Source organism: Hippopotamus amphibius, chromosome 2 (genome assembly GCF_030028045.1).
Source record: "Hippopotamus amphibius kiboko isolate mHipAmp2 chromosome 2, mHipAmp2.hap2, whole genome shotgun sequence".
Taxonomy (NCBI): domain Eukaryota; kingdom Metazoa; phylum Chordata; class Mammalia; order Artiodactyla; family Hippopotamidae; genus Hippopotamus; species Hippopotamus amphibius.
Genome location: NC_080187.1, coordinates 211,300,331 through 211,316,946, shown reverse-complemented (window position 1 = coordinate 211,316,946; position 16,616 = coordinate 211,300,331). Strand labels below are relative to the sequence as shown.

Genomic DNA, 16,616 nt, shown 5'->3' with positions numbered 1-16,616 from the left:
AGCTCAAGCCGCACAGCTAGCAGAGAGTGGATCTGAGATTCAAAAGCAAATTTGTCTCCTTTAAAATTGTTTTCTCTCCCAGAACTCTAGACTTTCGTTTGCACCCTAACATAAATTCTGTAAGAAAGAAGGGAAATAACAATATGTATGTACAAACACATATACACACATTTATATAACAAAATCAAGAAGAACAGGCCAGAAACTAATAGAGGTGGATGGGAACAAGTGGAGAGCACTGGCATGGGAGTAAAACTGCTCTAAATATGCTTTTTAATATATTTTTGTGTTTTTAACCGTGTACGTGATTTACATGTTCAAAAAATTAAATCAAATTAAAAAATAGGAAAAAAGAAAACTCCCAAATTGTTCACAAACATAAACAAATAAACCCAATGACTGTAAATGAATTTGAGAACCTCACCATATAACAAAAATAATTATTTCAGGTAACTTGAAAAAGATACCTTGACAGTACATCCGTAGTGGGACAAGAAAACTACAAAGAAGTCTTAAGTTTACTTAGTACATTTGTTATTAATAGTAACGATGATATGGTAATTTTGGAAGTATTTTATGTACATCATAAAAAAAAGCAAATAAGTACATATATTAATGCTATTAGAAACCAAGAATTTCTGTGTAAGAGAAAAGAGATTCAAATATTAAAATTAACAACAGCAAGAGTTAATAAAAAAAAGACTGTTAAATTTGAACAGATAATATTATAAACTGATTTCAGTTTTTCCCTCCTCACTGAAAGAGCATCGAAGCAAGAACCCCAGGAGCAATGAGACTACCCAGTGTCCAGTCTTGATTTCTAAGACCACTACCCACCAAAAGGAACTAAGTCTTTCTGGAGAAATGGCTGATTCCAGATCTGGGGAAGGGAAAATACAAGGTAATTCTGGGGCATCTTATTGTTCCAAGCAGCAACAATGTGCTTAAAAACCGGTGGGGTCATGTCAAAAAGATGCAGAAGTAGACTTGAAGGGATCCCTCTAGCGAAATGTGGGGCTTCTGAGCATCAGAAAGAATAATGGCTATCATTAATTAAACAAGTAGAAAATTTGCTTAAAATTTCACCCGAAAACAAATAGAAAAATCCACGAATTCACTGTGTGTGTGTGTACGTGTGTGTCAAAGAAAGAGGGAGGGTGGGGGGAAAGGGGAGCTCTTCTTTATGAAAGAATGCTAGCTGAGAACTGTAGCAGGAACAATAAAGCTAGAAAGTCACCATTTTGCAACATCCAGTGTCATCCTTGATTTGGGCAGGAATCATTGATAGGTGCTGAAAACCAGTAGGTGAAGGGTTGTTGGGGAACAGGACATTTGTACAGCTGCTAAGAGTCCTGCCAGCTTCCTTACTAACTAAAAAGGGAAAATGTACCATTCTAATAGAGAGCTGCGGTGACCACGCATTTATCCAACTGATCAAACTTAGCATCATCCATTTGTCGTAGGACAACCTGGCATCACAGGCCTCCGGATGTGAGGTGATGTGCAGAATACACCTCACTTGTGGAGCATTCTTGCCAACATGTTTAACCTTTAGCCCCAGCTCCCAGGTCACGGGATCGACAGGGGACGGAGGAACAGGTTCAATGACAGCAAGAAAAAACGCTCAGGCAAATCCATGGTGTGGGCCGTGCTAAAAGACTCTCAGGTTTGGACTCTTCAAAAGGCCTATGCAATGGGGTGGAGGGGGAAACCCAGCCCATTGTAGGGTGAAAGAGACCCAATATCCACATGTGATGTGGAAAGCTTCATCAGATGCTGCTAAAAAACTGAACAACCAACCAAACAAAAAACCTGTGAAGGATGGACTTGGGGCAGTTGGGAAATGTGGTGATGAATGGGGGATGGAGGCGACGTGGAATCGCGGTGGGAAATGGATCTGTTATGAAGCGCAACCTCCTTAGGAGCAGATGTGAGCTGAGCAACCGAGGAGCGAAGTGTCATACGGTCCATAACCCATCTCCAAACTTTTCAGCAAAAACCACTGTTTACAGAGTGGGACAAAGCAAGTATGGCAACAGATTTAAACGGTCCAACAGGGCCAGGACTAGGATGAGGCTGGCGAGATGCCTCGGGTGCAACCTGGAGGAAGTCATCCCATTCCGGGTCCATCCTGCACCTGCAGACCTCGGAAGCAAGCCCCTCCTTCAATGTCACGCCGAAACACCTCGTCCTGGTCCAGATCCTGTTGCAGAGTCAGGGGTGTGGGAAAACGGGTCCTCAGTATGTTACTCTTTCAATCTTTCTGTATATTTAGAAATGATGAACCAATCCAAATGTCCATCCGTGGATGAATAGTGTATCTGTACAATGGAATATGATTTAGCCATAAAAGGAATGAAGCACTGATGCATGTTATAAATAGATGAACCTGGAAAGCGTTATACTGACTGCAAGAAGTCAGACACCAAAGGTCACATGTTGTGTGATTCCTTTTCTATGATGTATCCAGAATAGCAGATCCATGGAGATTAGAGGTTGTCAGGGGGTTGGAGGAGGGGCCAGGAATGGAGGGCTTATCTAATGAGTACGGGGCGTTGTATGGGGTGATGAGAAGTTTTGAAAGTAGAGAGAGCTGGTGGTTGCACAGCATTGTAAATGCACTTAATACCACTGAACTGTATGCTTTAAAGTGGTTAATGGTATGTTACGTGAATTTCACCTCAAAAGAGAGCATCACAACAAAAAGTTGAGGAAGAACATGGTCAGAAGTCAGGTATAAAAACGATGCCTTTTCAAAAGCAGTTAAAACTGTACACGTCTGCGTATGAAGAAAGAGCTCTTGGAGTCTTGGCCTGTAGTAAGGTGGCAAAGCAGTGACAAGAGTCAGGTGACATGAGCTAGCATTGGCTGTCAAGTGACCTGGTGCATTCACTTCCCCTCTTGAACCTGGGTTTCTCCGCTATGAAACAGTCTCTGGGTTTTCCCCGGCCCCACCACTGCGACTCCAAACCTTTGCTTTCCCACCAGGTACCTTGGCCACAGGCCGGGCACACGGAGGAAGCTTGTCTCTCCACGCACCTCCCAGTGCACCTGGGCCCAGGCGGTGAGCTTGCAGGGAACTGTTCTGCTGTTCTGGGAACTCAATGGCTGCTTTCCTGACCTGATCCCGGAGCAGGGTTCCTTGTGGGTGACACTGTGGTGCCGAGAGCCCCACAGGTGATGTTGATTCAGTGGGGAGATGTGGTTGAAGAAGCAGCTTCTGAGGGCTCCGGCTGGGGCAGCACCCCCACCTGGCTCTTCCTGGGCCCCAGGGGCCGTGGTGTCTGTGACTGTAGCATTAAGGGCGAGAGCCGGGTGCTTGGGTTTGGGTGCATGGGGGAAAAATAACCACAGAGCCACCAGTGTTCACTGAGCACTTACTATGCGCCAGTCACTGAGCTAGACGCTTTGCTTGTGTCCTCTCATGCAGCCCCCGACGGCCCTCCAATGGGGCAACTGTGACTGGGCCCACATCACCAAAAGGAGAGGGCAGGTCACAGAGGCTAGGTTAGTTCCTAAGGCATACGCAGCCAGGATTCAGACCCACCGGGTGGGCTCCCAGGCCCTGAGAGCTCCAGCTGGAGACCCTAAACCCACGCGGGCAGTGAAGGGACAGCAAGGGGACTGTTGTCTGTTGAAACCTACTATGGGCCGTCCCTGCTAAGCTCAGAATCCAAATCTCACCAAATGCTTCCAAATGACCATGTGTACCAGTGTTCTGCGGTCACGACCATCTTGCAGGGGAGGGAACTGAGGCTCAGAGAAGGGATTTACGACAGCACAGCCAGGAAACAGGAGGTCAGGACTTGTGAGCTCTGCTGTGGTCCCAGTGCTGGTCACTTTCTCCCCAGAGCTGAGAGTCCCTATAGGTGTCTTTAGTTTGGGTTTCCCCTTTCATTTGCTTCTCTGAGGAGCATTTCAGCTTTCTAGGGTAAGAGGAGCAGGAAAGGCCTATTTCTGTTTAGAAAAATAGGCAGGGCTGGGAGGTGGCCTGAGTGGGCAGCTCAGCAGAGGCCTGGCTGTGTCTCTGCAGCGCGAGCCTCCCAGGGCAAACCGGGCAAGGACTTGAGGAGCCCGGCTGCCATGGCTACCTCGTCCTTGGAGGTGCAGCAGCCTGGCCTTGATGCTCCATGGAGGATGGTGGAGATGGAAGTTTCCAGACGGGAGTACACCCACCACAAGTCAGGCTGCCCACAAGCCACGCATACAAATAATTCTCTGAAGGACTCCAGAGAAAGGACACAGAGGTGGACAGAGTTTTCTGAAAACCCTTGTGTGTCGAGGGCAGGAAAGTTGAGACAGCTCCCCAACTTCTCTGAAGGTCCCTGCCAAACAGGGTTGGGCCAGGTCTGGGCTGAGAAGACAGGAAATCATAGCCTCGTTTTGGGGTGTCTCTTGCAGGCTGGCCTTGGGCCCTTGTCCTGTGAGGAGCCACAGGGCGGGGCCCGCGTCTCCCATGCACTCAGCAGTGGATACAGCTGTAGAAAACGCTTCCAGACACCCCTGGCCACTCCAGTTCACCAGGTGTGAACCATTCACTTCCTCTACCGCTCAGACAGAGCCAAACCAGCTAAGTCTGGCTTAAACCAGTTTCAGTCAGCCTTTGCCCACCGTTGGCCCCTGTGCATCTGCTCTGGGCAAGGCTGGTGTCTGTTCTGAAAGCCTCACGCCTGTGCCTCCGGGGGTAAAGCCTCTTCCTGCGGCTGGACACGGATGTCACCCTGAGGCGTGGGAGGGGCCCTGAGGATCCCAGTCCTGGGCAGGAGAACCCTAAGGGGTGTGGGAGGGAGGCACACGGCAGTGAGGAGCCGGGCCTGGGTGGGGGGTGGTTATGGCACCGTCCTGCGGCTGATCAGCCCTCCCCTCTCCCTGCTCTACGCAGAGCAGGCTGGGACTTGCCGAGGGGACGCGTCTGCCAGCCTCTGGGGGATTTCTAAGGGGAAAGCTGGGTTCCCAGGATGCCTTCCGAGGCTCTGGGGTTCAAACCACTTTACAGGGCTCAAGCACTTACTTGGGATGCAAGGTATCAGACTGTGAAGGCGGAGAAGGAGAGCACTTTCTGGCAGAAGGAGGACCCCAGGCCTCTAGCCTGGGAGGAAGTACAGGTCCTAGGTTGGCCTCATTTGGAGGTAGTGGACTCTGAAGTATTGATACTTGCCCTACCAGGGAGCACTGGCCTGGATCCTCCCTTCATCCTTCCCATCCGTGCATCTAACCATCCATCCATCCATCCATCAACATCAGGTGACCACCAAATGCCAGACTCTGACCTAGAGGTTGGGAGTGAAAGGTAAATTAAGACACAATCCCTCTCCTCACAGCCTGGAAGAGAGACCAACAGGAAAAGAAATGGTCTTGGTGGAGGGTATGCAAAGCAAATGGCTGCACAGGCAAACATGGTGGAGGGGCTGGGTGAGTTCTTTCCTGGAGGGGCAAAGAAAGTCTTCAGCGGAGAGAAAATATTTGAGCAGGTTCCTGAAGGGTCATCCAGGCAGGAGGGAGAGGGAACAGCATTATGGGCAAAGGAACTGGCAGGGGCAAAGGCACTGAAGCATCAAAGAGCTGGGTATGCGGTGTGCCTGGCAAATGGTCTGGGGGGCACAACCACGTCCATGGGGCAAGTGGAAGGAGAGGGTGCTGGAAAGGTAGGCTGGCCCAGAGCGAGGCAGCCTTGAATGCCATGGTAAGTAACGAGGACATGGTCCCACAGCCAGGGAGCATCAGCGGGTCCCTGCCTCAGTGGCTCTGTCTGCACTTTGAGGGTGTCTGAGGCACCGGGCCTTGCCTCACGTCGGGCTCTCCCTCCCAGGCATCTGTTCCCTGTGTGTTCATCAGTCCTGCTGCCTCCCGGGCCAGGGTCGTGTCTACACTGAGATGGCAAGCGTGTGAGGAGACCCCCGGGGCAGGTGCCTGCGGCCTGAGACGTGTGTGGACTCCCAGCTCGCCAGGAAGGAGCGGCCTGAGCTCACCTCCGTGCTTGTCACAGCCCCGCCCCAGCCGAGAACGAGGGGGTTCTTCCGAGTGGCTCCATCGTCTCTGCCGCGAGGCAGCCCCACTTTCCCTCCCGTGCCGGGGGGGGGGAGCGGGCCTCGGGCCTGCCCTCCGTCGTCACTGCCGCCCAGCTTCTTGGCGCAGCGCCGAGGCCCCTTGTTATCTCCGGCTTTGTGCTGTCACCTTTTATTACAAAACCCTCAGAAGTTCTGCGAATCGGCTCGCCGGTTATCACGCTCCCCACAGCCGCCTGCATGAGCCCCGGGCCTGAACCGCAGGGCGACCACAGCGCATCGGCGACGTCTGCTCTGAGGCAAGCCGGGGGCCCCTTCCCCTCTGCACCGCCCACCCCGGCCCCGAGCCGGGCTCCCTAGGCTTCCCTTTCTGTCTTTTTCTTCTCCTAAATCTGAGAAACTGACGTGAAGCAGAACAGGGCCTGGGGGAGCCCCTGAGGCTGGTCCAGCGCAGCGGGGAGGAGCGCAGAGCCGGCCCCGGGGTGGGGGAGGGGAGAAGGGGGGCTGGGGGCGGGGCAGGATGGTCTGCCTGTCGCGTTGACTTGTTCTTCCCACGGAGCTCCCTCTGGCTTCCAGGAAGCAGCCTCAGCCAAGGGGCCTCTCGGGAGAGGAGGGGGTGAGGTGTGTGTGCGCGTGTGTGCAGGGAGACAGAAGGTGTGCGCGCTGGGGAGAGACAGAAACCCAGTATGACACAAACAGAGAAAAATTTATGTGAGAGAGAAAAGGAGACCATTAGTCTAGGTTTTCCTTCTCCTCCGCCTCTGATCTCCGTATTCCCAGTGACTGTCATAGAAACTGCTTGATAGTAACAGCTTAGGACGTGTTTACTGAACAAATAAATAAATGAGAGTCTGACATTCTGCTACTTCGAGGTATAGTAGGCCCAGCAGGAAGCACGTTAGCGGCTCAGGAACCCCTTGCCACGTCTTCCCTCCAGGGTCTGACCTCGGTGGCTTACACACCTGGGCGATGGATCCAAGAAGGCCCAGGCTCCGCTTGGGGTTACAGGCCAGGTGTGCACCTGGCATCCTTGGGAGCAGGGAGCGCGGGGTCCCCCACACCCGAGCACAGGGCGTGAAAGGCAGGGAGTGGCTTGTGGCAACTCTGCCCCTGCCCAGCCAAGATCCAGCCCAGGACTGGTGGGCTCACCACTCAGATCAGCATCTCCCCAGGAAGCCCCCTCCCCAGCTCACCTCTAAGTGGGGGAGGAGAGGTGCCCCATTATCCACGATCGGGTGGGGAAGGGAGAGGAGGGGAGAAGCTCCTTCTCCTTCAACTTCATCTTTTGAAACCCAAGTACCCCTCCTTCCATCTGGACCACGGCTATTTTAGGAGAAATGAATCCAATTAGATGAGTGTCTGCTGATCACCTGGTTGATAGAAGAATGATAACCAATGGTTTTTTACAGTTGAGAAGTCACTGTCTCTTCCAAGATCATATAGGGGTGTTCCATCAACCCCGTGGAGGAGATACCTCATTCCTGACTTACATATGGGGAGACGAGGAGACTTGCTTAGGATCACATGGTGTGGAGCTGGGGGTCAGGTCTGGCCAGACTCCCAGCCCAACCAAGAGCTGAGCTCTTGGGCTGAGAGGAGGAAGAGGGGCCAGGAGGCTGAGGGCGGGATCAGGACGGAGTTTGGGGTTGAGGACAGCCACAGCCAGCACGAGCAAAGTCTGGTTCTTGCTATTTTATGTGTCTCCAGAAAAAGACACATGTAGGTTTACATACAATTTCAGGGGGCTCAGAGTTGCTCACCCAGGGACAGAGAGGGGACCCAGAAAGGAAGAGAAGACAGTACTGAAGACAGTGGGTAGCTCAGCTCTTCCTGTCCTCCAAGTGGAATTCTTGACTCAGGGTGAAAGCAATTTCTGAGAAAATGGGATTTTTCCTCCCAAGCCCAACACAAAACATGAGGGATTCAGGAATACCCTGCTCTGTTAACACTTTGTTCTTAGCACCTATACTGTGCCATGCAGTCGTTGACAATGACGTTCCCAACAGATGTCCCAGCGACGGCTAAATCACACCAGCAACCAACAGTGCCGTAAAAGAGGTAACACCTGTAAACTTCTATTGGACTGTAAGATATAAAACTATTCTTCAAGTCCTATACAATGGGCCTTCATGTTGACTTCATACTATGATTATAAGAGGTGCCCCCGTTTGCTATAAAATCTAAAGATGGATAATATAATGTCCACCTGTATCGTAAATTCAAAATAAACTAATATACTGTCTTTAATAAGCATTAATTACATTTTTATTTAAGAAATTTTTTATCGTGTTGCAATTTGGAAGCGTTTTCAAAGGCAATTAGGAAGACTAGTATCTGAGAAACAAAAACTACTAAAAAAAGTTGCAGCCGGTGTCCCCTTTTTTTTTAGACATATTCCTGCTTGCACTGTTCCACTGTGCTGCCTTTGAGGCTGCATCCTGGGCAGTTGCTGGAGAAGCAGTTGATGCCCTCGCAGTGACGGAACGGCCCTGACCTGCACCTGGCCGTAATCTTGGGTAAGGGAGCCCTTCATTGCCGGGTAGGAACTTGGCACGGCAACCTGCCTAAGACCCCCCAGGGTTCAAATGGAGGCCCATATCACACTAGAGCCACCATTCTTTCAGATAAGCCATGTCCTTTACTGGTAGAAATAGCAAAATGAACAGCACACGGCAGAGAAAACGGGATACGGGCATTAATTAATTGCAACAAAAGTGGAAATCATTGGAAAAAGGACCAGCTGTGCTTTTTACCCCTTGCTAGGAAGAGAGATCCAGGGCAGGGCTGAGGCAGATGCCCAGATCCTGGGCGAGCGCCAGACTCTGAGGCCGGCACCTGTCCCATCCTGGAGCAAAGGCTCCTTGCTCAGTCGCCCATCTTGGGTCTGTCTTTTCACTTCCTTCTTCTGGGCCCAGCTTCGGTCAGGGAAGCCATGTGGCCTGGGAGAGGGAACACGTGGCCTTTGAGAGCCCACTCTGTGCTGGGGCGCTGTGGCCCACTCTGGTCCACACAACAGTTCTGTGCACTCAGTGTTGTCACATCTGTCCCACAGGTGGGGAAGCGGAATATGCAAAATGAGAGGCAGCAGGGCTCATAGTTAGAGGTGTGGCCTCTGGCCTGAGAGGCTGGTATCCTGACTTTCTACTCACTAGGCTAGAGGCAAGGAAACTTAGCTTCTCTGAAGCACGATGTTCTTTCTACATGCAAGGATAACAGGGGTGTCTCTGTGATGGGGCTTTTGTGAAGATGTACGGGTGATGCTTGCAAAACTTTTAGCACAGTGCACGGCACTCAGTAAGGGCTTATCCCATGCCAGCGATGGCCGCTGTTAAGAGGAAGGGCTGGGATTTAACCCCAGCTCAGCCTGACCCTCTCCACACCGTCAGAGCACCATGTGCTAAATCCCCACTCTGTGGTTTGTTTACAAGCTGCATGATCTTAGACAGGTGACTTTCCTTGGACCTCTTAGAGCTCAACCCAGTCCCAGGGGCTGGATGAGAAGTCCCATATCATCTCTCTTTCTCTGCTCTCTCCTCAGACCAAGCCCCCAGTCTAACATCTCCTTTACTGTCCTACAAAATAAAAGTATCTGGGCATTATCAATGGATATCAAAAATATCAGAGAACGTGGGTGAGAGTATCACTTACCCTAATAGTGCCTGGATTCAGGGTTCAGCAATTCCCAAATGCCATGCTGCATCCTTACCAAGATGCTGTGAAGTAGATACTATTAACCTACTTTGCAGATGAAGGCGCTGAGGCTCAGAGAGGAGAATTTGGGTCAAGGATATTCAACTAGTAAGTGGCTGAGCTGGGGTTCAGATGCAGGGCTATTTGATACCACCCTGCTTCCTGAAGCTGAAGGGATGACTCTTTGACAGTGTCAGGGTGGGCTGTGAGTGGGTGGCAGGGGTCCCTGGGTCCCTTCGCCTCCAGGCACACAGGCATTAGCTGATGCTTCCAAGCCTGCTTTGCAAGCTCATCTGACGCGCCCATCCCAACCTCAGCTTTAATTATGTCTGCTCTTGAGAAAGCCAAGCAATTCAGCCTTCCCAGAAACCCAGGATCCCTGAGTCTTCCAGTGCATTTCAACATGCAGGAGGCCTGAGGAAAGGTGGCCTCTCCATTCTTGCTTCTCATGATGAAGTGGCTTTCATCTGGGTGTGCAGGAGAACTTCCTCCCGTCCTGTGTTTCCACTCCTTCTTTCTTTCTTATTATTTTCCAGGATCTTTAATGCAAAATGCCCAAGATAACACAACTCCCATCATTTTCTTCCCTGCCCTTTGTATCTTTGAATCTTCAAATCACATGCCACGCCAGCCAGTTTAGCATAAGAAATGAAATTAATTTTCATGCTTCAGATGTAAATGCCTTTATTAATAATTTAAAGCACATTTATTTATGCAGTTTGATATGTTTCATGTTCAGGGAAGCAATTAAGTTTTGCCCAAGTTGCTGATCAGCAGACAGTGTCTTCCGTGCCTTCTGCCCATCCAGCGAGGCTGCGAGAGAGAGTCAAGTGGGCAGGCCTCACCCCTCTGGTCTGCACACTGCCTCTGTGAGATTCGGGCTTTTGAAATGAGGAGAGCACATTTATTTGCTGGGGCCCATCTCAAGAAAGGCCAATTTCTTTCTCAGAATTGCCCTGGGTTATTAAACTTGACCTTCAAAACTCCCGGTCACTAAAAGTTCCTCCCCTCAACTAGTTCCTGGAGAGGCCGTCATCCTCTAAAAGCCACTTTTAACTTTTACCCCAGGAAGCAATTTTTCATCTTATTAAGGACTTGGCTGCTTGAGAGTGAGAAGAGCTGGCTTGGCCACTTAGGAACTGATGAGAGTGGACAACCTGCTCCACTGTGTTCACCTGTTTCCTTATCTGAAAAATGAGGAAATGATGTTTACCTTAATAAGGATACTGTGAAAATTGAGTAGCAAGATAGCGCACACGAAAGCACTTAGCTGGTCTACTCACCTTCTCCTTTCAATAGCCTCGCCTTCCCTCCCCAGGCCTGCGCCCCTCACCCCCACCACCCAGCCTGAGATTCCCTTACTTCTCATCTTCACATCTCAACCCCACTCCATGCTTTGTAATAAAAGTACCTTGCATTCACTTATGCTTCCTACTCTCCAAAGAGCTTTTGCATACCTGATATCATTTTATCGTCAGTAAGAATGCTTTAAACAGACGTGGAATCTGAGTCCACTGGAGGTGTAACTTCCCAGAGACAGATGAGAATTCAGAAATGTTCTCGAGACCCCTGGCTAACCATCTAAGCCCTGTGCACCATGGACTGTGTGAGATGCTGTGAGATGGGCGTCGGACACACCGTGATGACCCAGGTCTGTCTCTAGGATCTCACTAGGAGGACGAAGAGAAAGCCGTGCCCCCCCCCCCCCGCCCCCACTCGGACCCTGCTCTGCTCAGCGTGTGCTGCGTGTTCAGAAACTGACCAGGACAGAAAGAGGAAAACAAATATTGTATGCTAACTCATATATATGGAATCTGGAGAAATGGTACTGATGAAACCAGTGACAGGCAAGAGTGGAGATGCAGATTCAGAGAATGGACTTGAGGACATGGGGCTGGGGTCAGGGGTGGGGGGCGAAGGGGAAGCTGGGACGAAGTGAGAGAGTAGCATAGACATATACACACTACCAACTGTAAATAGCTAGTGGGAAGTTAGCTAGTGGGAAGTTGCTGTATAACAAAGGGAGATCAACTTCATGATGGGTGATGCTTTAGAGGGCCAGGACAGGGAGGGCAGGAGGGAGTCGCAGGAGGGAGGGGATATGGGGATATATGTATAAATACAGCTGATTCACTTTGGTGTGCCTCAAAAACTGGTACAAGAGTGTAAAGCAATTATGGTCCAATAAAGAGCTTAAAAATAATAATAAAGGTGAATATGGGTTTAATATATTCTCCTTGTTCGCTTCTGGATCTTCTTGTAAATCGTCCTGCTTTCTGGGGGTCCAAAGAGAACATATGTGCTTGTTTTGGTCCCAAGTAGATCACTATGTGGCCATAAGGAAGAGTGTTGGGGGCTGGGGCCACGGTGACCTCTGCAAATCACACTGTGCTCCCACTACTGTCTGGGTGAAGGGGGGAGGTTAGTAACCGAAAGATCAAATCAGCCCCGCCACCCCAGCTCTCCCCATCCCTGCAAAATGTTTTTCATGCTATGCGCTCCATTCTGGAGAGTGGCCGCTGTTGAGAGAGTGGAAATATTTGCAGACAAAAAGCTCTGGAATTCCTTCCAGAATGTTTGATGGATCTGTCGTCAAGGTGGGCAGTGGTGGAAGTTCTCAAAATGCAGCTGCAGCTTGGGAGGCCCTGGCACAGGCCTTTCTCTTGGGACGTGGATGCTGGCGACTCCAGTCTGGCCTGTGGAGTGCAGCCTGCGAATTCCAGATGGCCTTGGGTGCGCACCAGGGAGGACTTGTCCTTTCTCACTGACAGGTTAGAAAGGAATCAGAAGTGGTCTTTCACTGCTGCCTTTATCAGAGGAACATTGCCCGAAGGGAAAAGATGTGCACCTGGCAGATGCAGAAGTAGGTAGAGTGTGGAGGGACCTGGGAGTAACCTCAGCCTGAACATCTCCATGCCTGATCTTTTTTTTTTTTATAAATTTATTTATTTATTTATTTATTTATTTATTTATTTATTTAATTGGCCGTGTTGGGTCTTTTTTTGCTGTGCGCGGACTTTCTTTAGTTGCTGTGAGTGGGGGCTACTCTTCATTGTGGTGCGTGGGCTCCTCATTGCCATGGCTTCTCTTGTTGTGGAGCACAGGCTCTAGGTGTGTGGGCTTCAGTAGTTACGGCACATGGGCTCAATAGTTGTGGCTCACGGGCTCTAAAGCGCAGGTTCAATAGTTGTGGCTTATGGGCTTAGTTGCTCCGCGGCATGTGGGATCTTCCTGGAGCAGGGATCGAACCTGTGTCCCCTGCATTGGCAGGCAGATTCTTAACCACTGCACCACCTAGGAAGCACTCCATGCCTGATCTTGATTGCATCTTGCTGCCACGTCTGTAGAGCATAAGAAAGAGTTAAAAACAACTGGCAAATTAAAATGCATAAAATAATCCAATCTTTGAAATGTTTATTCAAGTGCTTTTTAATTAATATGTATATTCACAAAACTGAATGAGGCTACCTTTAAATTAGTTTGAATGCCCAAGGTTGAATAAAACAGACTCTACATACAAAAAAAGAAAGAAAGAAAAGAAAAGAAACTGACCAGGAGTCCAGGATCAAGGCTGGCTGGGAGGTCTTGGGAACATCTTCTCAGTCTTATCAATCAGATCCCAAGATCAGGTCTTCTCCACCCAGGTCTCCACAAAGTGGGACCTGGAACATCCTCAACTTCCCTCTCTCTCACCCCACCTGTAGTGCATCACCCAGCCCTGCTGAATTCATGTCTCTAGAGTGCACCCACTTCTCTTCCTCTGGCTGTAACCACCTGCCTCTAAAACATCATCATCTACGTGTGGACCCCTGCAACAGCCTCCAACGGGTCTCCTGCAGCCACCTCTCCCAAGCCTTTCCCCCACTTGCTGGCCGCCTCCTCACCACACGGACACATTTGAAAGCTCCAAAGCCTCCCCATTGCCCCAGATCAAGGACAAATGTTTTATCATAGCCCATAACTCACCACAGGGTATGGCCCTACCCACAACCCTGGGATGCCCGCTCGTTCTGCTTTGAAGATGCATTAGCCATGCCGGTCTTCCTCCAGGCTCTAGAGCTCACCACGCACCTGCCTGTGGGCTGTTCCTTCCATGGTGTCTCCTGCTCCCCAGCCCCCCCCTCCACCCTTTGTCTGTCTAATACCAGATCACCGCGCCTTCCTCGGGGACCCTCTGGAGTAAACCAGGTCTCCTCCCTGATCAAGGGCTCTCGTGGTGCCCCTTCTTGTCGTTCATAACCCTTATCACAGCTGTGATTCTGTCACGGTGTCTGTGACTGTGGATTGCTGTGTGCAGACGTCACGAGGTCAGGCTTCACCTCTGACCCACTCTCCCCCGTGTGTACAGCACCTCACACAGTGAACGGCACGTGGTCAGAGCTTAGTGCATTTCTGCGAATAGAGAGAGAGCAAGAAATAGAAAGATGCATGGGTCAATGAGGCATTTGAATGAGTTTGAATTCTACGGCCACTTCCGGCTATAAAACTCTCATCCAAGATCAATTTAGCAGCCAGTCTGCGTCATGAATGAATGAATAACTCCTGAACGCTTTCCGGTGGGATTGCTCCGTTGGTTGGGTTTGTCTCTGGAATGCCTCGATCCGGGCTCTCAGCAGGGGCTGAGGTGGGTGGGGTGAAGGGGAGGCTGTGCCAGGTTAGGGGGATGTATGGGGAGGGCCATGAGGGGGAAGCCCCTGTCTCATATCTGGTGTGGGAGCAAATGGGATTTGGAAACAGCGCTGGGCCGAAGGTCAAGAGAGCTGGGTTCTAACACAGGGCTACACGGGCTTCTGTGTCTTTGAGTGACCTCTCAGAGCCTCAGTTTTGTCATCTGTACCTGGGGATAATTTCTACCTTCCAGGGTGAATGAGAAAGTCTAATACAATGTCACGCTCAAAAGGGCTTGGCCTGACCTTTTCCTGCAGGTCTTCCTGTGCCCTGACTACTCCCCAAGGCCAAGTGAGGGGACCAGTTAGGCCAGACACAGTGTAGGACCACTGAGCTTGCCTTCTGTAGCCTTCTTAGCCCTTGTCACTTAGCAGAGACTCATCTACTTGCCTCCCCCAAGAGGAATGTGAACTCCGAGAGCAGGGAGCTCTCACCTTGTCTTGCTTACTCACCTCTATCTCTCCAGCACCCAGCAGAGTCCCTGGCTTGTCACAGGCTCTCAATAAATATGTTCTGAAAATAGAAATGGAGGGAGAGGCAGCCAGGAGCCCTGGACAAGTGGAGGGTATGGGATAAGGGAAGGAGGGAGATGTGACAGGGGACTGCTCCTGGGCTGAGGAGGGTCCCAGGCTCGTGCCCCAGGCACATGCTAACTGTGGAGAGGGGTGGGGTCTCCAGAGGCTGGGAGAGGAGATGACCCATGGAGGTGCGACTGGGGCCTGGTCTAGACAGGAGCGTTCGGGGTGCAAGATCTGGTGCAAACACAGGCTTGGGGCTGACCTGGCTCAGATTCTGGCTGCTGCAAATCTCCCCTGGTGCCAATGGGTAAGTTAGCCAGCATCTCTGAGCTCCCATTTCCTGGGATGAGGGTCAGGAAAACTGAAACTGTGTTGGGTCATTTGTGGCCCCGTCCCCCTCCCTTCTAGAAAAGTCTTTGGAGGGAAGGGCTGTGTCGAGTGCGTGGGTGGAGCATCTAGGCTCTGGTTTCTGAGGAGGCAAAGCCTGTCTTTACTGACACCGGAGCTACAGTCTAATGTGCCCTTATAGCAATTTCATATGGACCTTTGGACCTTAATGGGGGGAGAGAAGGAGACTGGGGCCTTTTTCTGTGGGAGCGTTAAAGTGGTTGAGGGTGGGGGCCTGGAGAGACCATCAGAGGGACGTGGAGAAGGCAGAGGGTAGGAGAGTCAAAGACTTCCAAACCATCCATTGGGCAGGGTCCCCAGTGGGGCTGTGGTCCCTGGGAAGCCTGGCCTACGTCTGGTGTCCCAGGATGGCTTTCCCCTGGGGAGTGGTCACGTCATCCTTCCCACCCCCCACCTGGCCCCGCCCTCCCATGAATGAGAAGCCCACCCACACCCCCTCGAGACTTCCTGGACTAAAGAACTTAGCTCCTCCAAGTGGACATCTCCCTGAAAGATGCTTTAGACACCAGTCAGCAAGGGAACGCCAGGCCCCAGTACACCCTTAGGTGGGGTAGGAGGGGTGGACTCCACTGTTCACATGTAAAAATCGGGGTGGTGAGCAAGTGTATGGGTGGTTCCTACTTCCTAGGTTTGTTCTAAGTGTGGTGCTCAGTCCTTTTTAGCTGTCATCCAGATCCCAGCCCTGGAGGCCAGAGTGACCTTGGGGAACTCATGCCACCTCACTTCATCTGAAAAATGGGGGCAAGAGCATCTCTCCGTGGAGTTATGATAAGGAGGAAAGGAGACAAATGATAAAGCATGTAGATGGCAGAAAATGCAGGAGAAAAAATATTTCTCTGCCTCCTTTCTCCCCAGACCCCTGAAGCCTATGGGGTGGGCTGCAGGCCAGCTCACGCCCCTCCTATGATTCGGCTCTCACCCACCGCAGGCTGGCTCTGCAGGGTCCAGGAGCCCCCGAGCCTTCTCTTTGCGTGTCCGCCTAGAATAGCAGCTGCCAAGGTGTTGACATGCCTCTGATGACCTTCCACTCGAGGAACCCGAGGGATGCTGGTGCGGACACGTGCCGAGCTTCCCTCTCATCTCGTGCTCCTCACTCGGCTCCAATAGGCACGCACTGGAGGTGCTCCCAGCCAGCTGGGTGGGCTGCAGGCCGCAGACACTGGTTTGCACAGGGGCTAAGCCAGGGAGGAGGGGTGAGGGGTGGGGGGGACAACCCTTTGCGCACTCAGTGTTTTCCGAGCCTTGGGCTGGCTCAAACCTAGAAACAGAAGGTGGCAAACCTGATGGGGCGAGAGGGACATCACTGAGCCCACGAAGCCCAGCACCT

At 51.2% G+C, this 16,616-nt stretch overlaps 1 long non-coding RNA gene across 2 annotated transcripts; it reads left to right on the top strand.

Moving 5' to 3' along the window:
* Positions 1-6,560: 6,560 nt before the first annotated feature.
* On the top strand, positions 6,561-11,895 carry LOC130846734 (uncharacterized). Of its 2 annotated transcripts, XR_009051620.1 has the most exons (3): positions 6,561-8,063; positions 8,395-8,521; positions 9,544-11,895. It is a non-coding gene; the product is annotated as an uncharacterized LOC130846734 (long non-coding RNA). The 2 variants fall into 2 exon arrangements; XR_009051619.1 differs by having other exon boundaries at positions 8,395-11,895.
* The last annotated feature ends 4,721 nt before the right edge of the window (positions 11,896-16,616 follow it).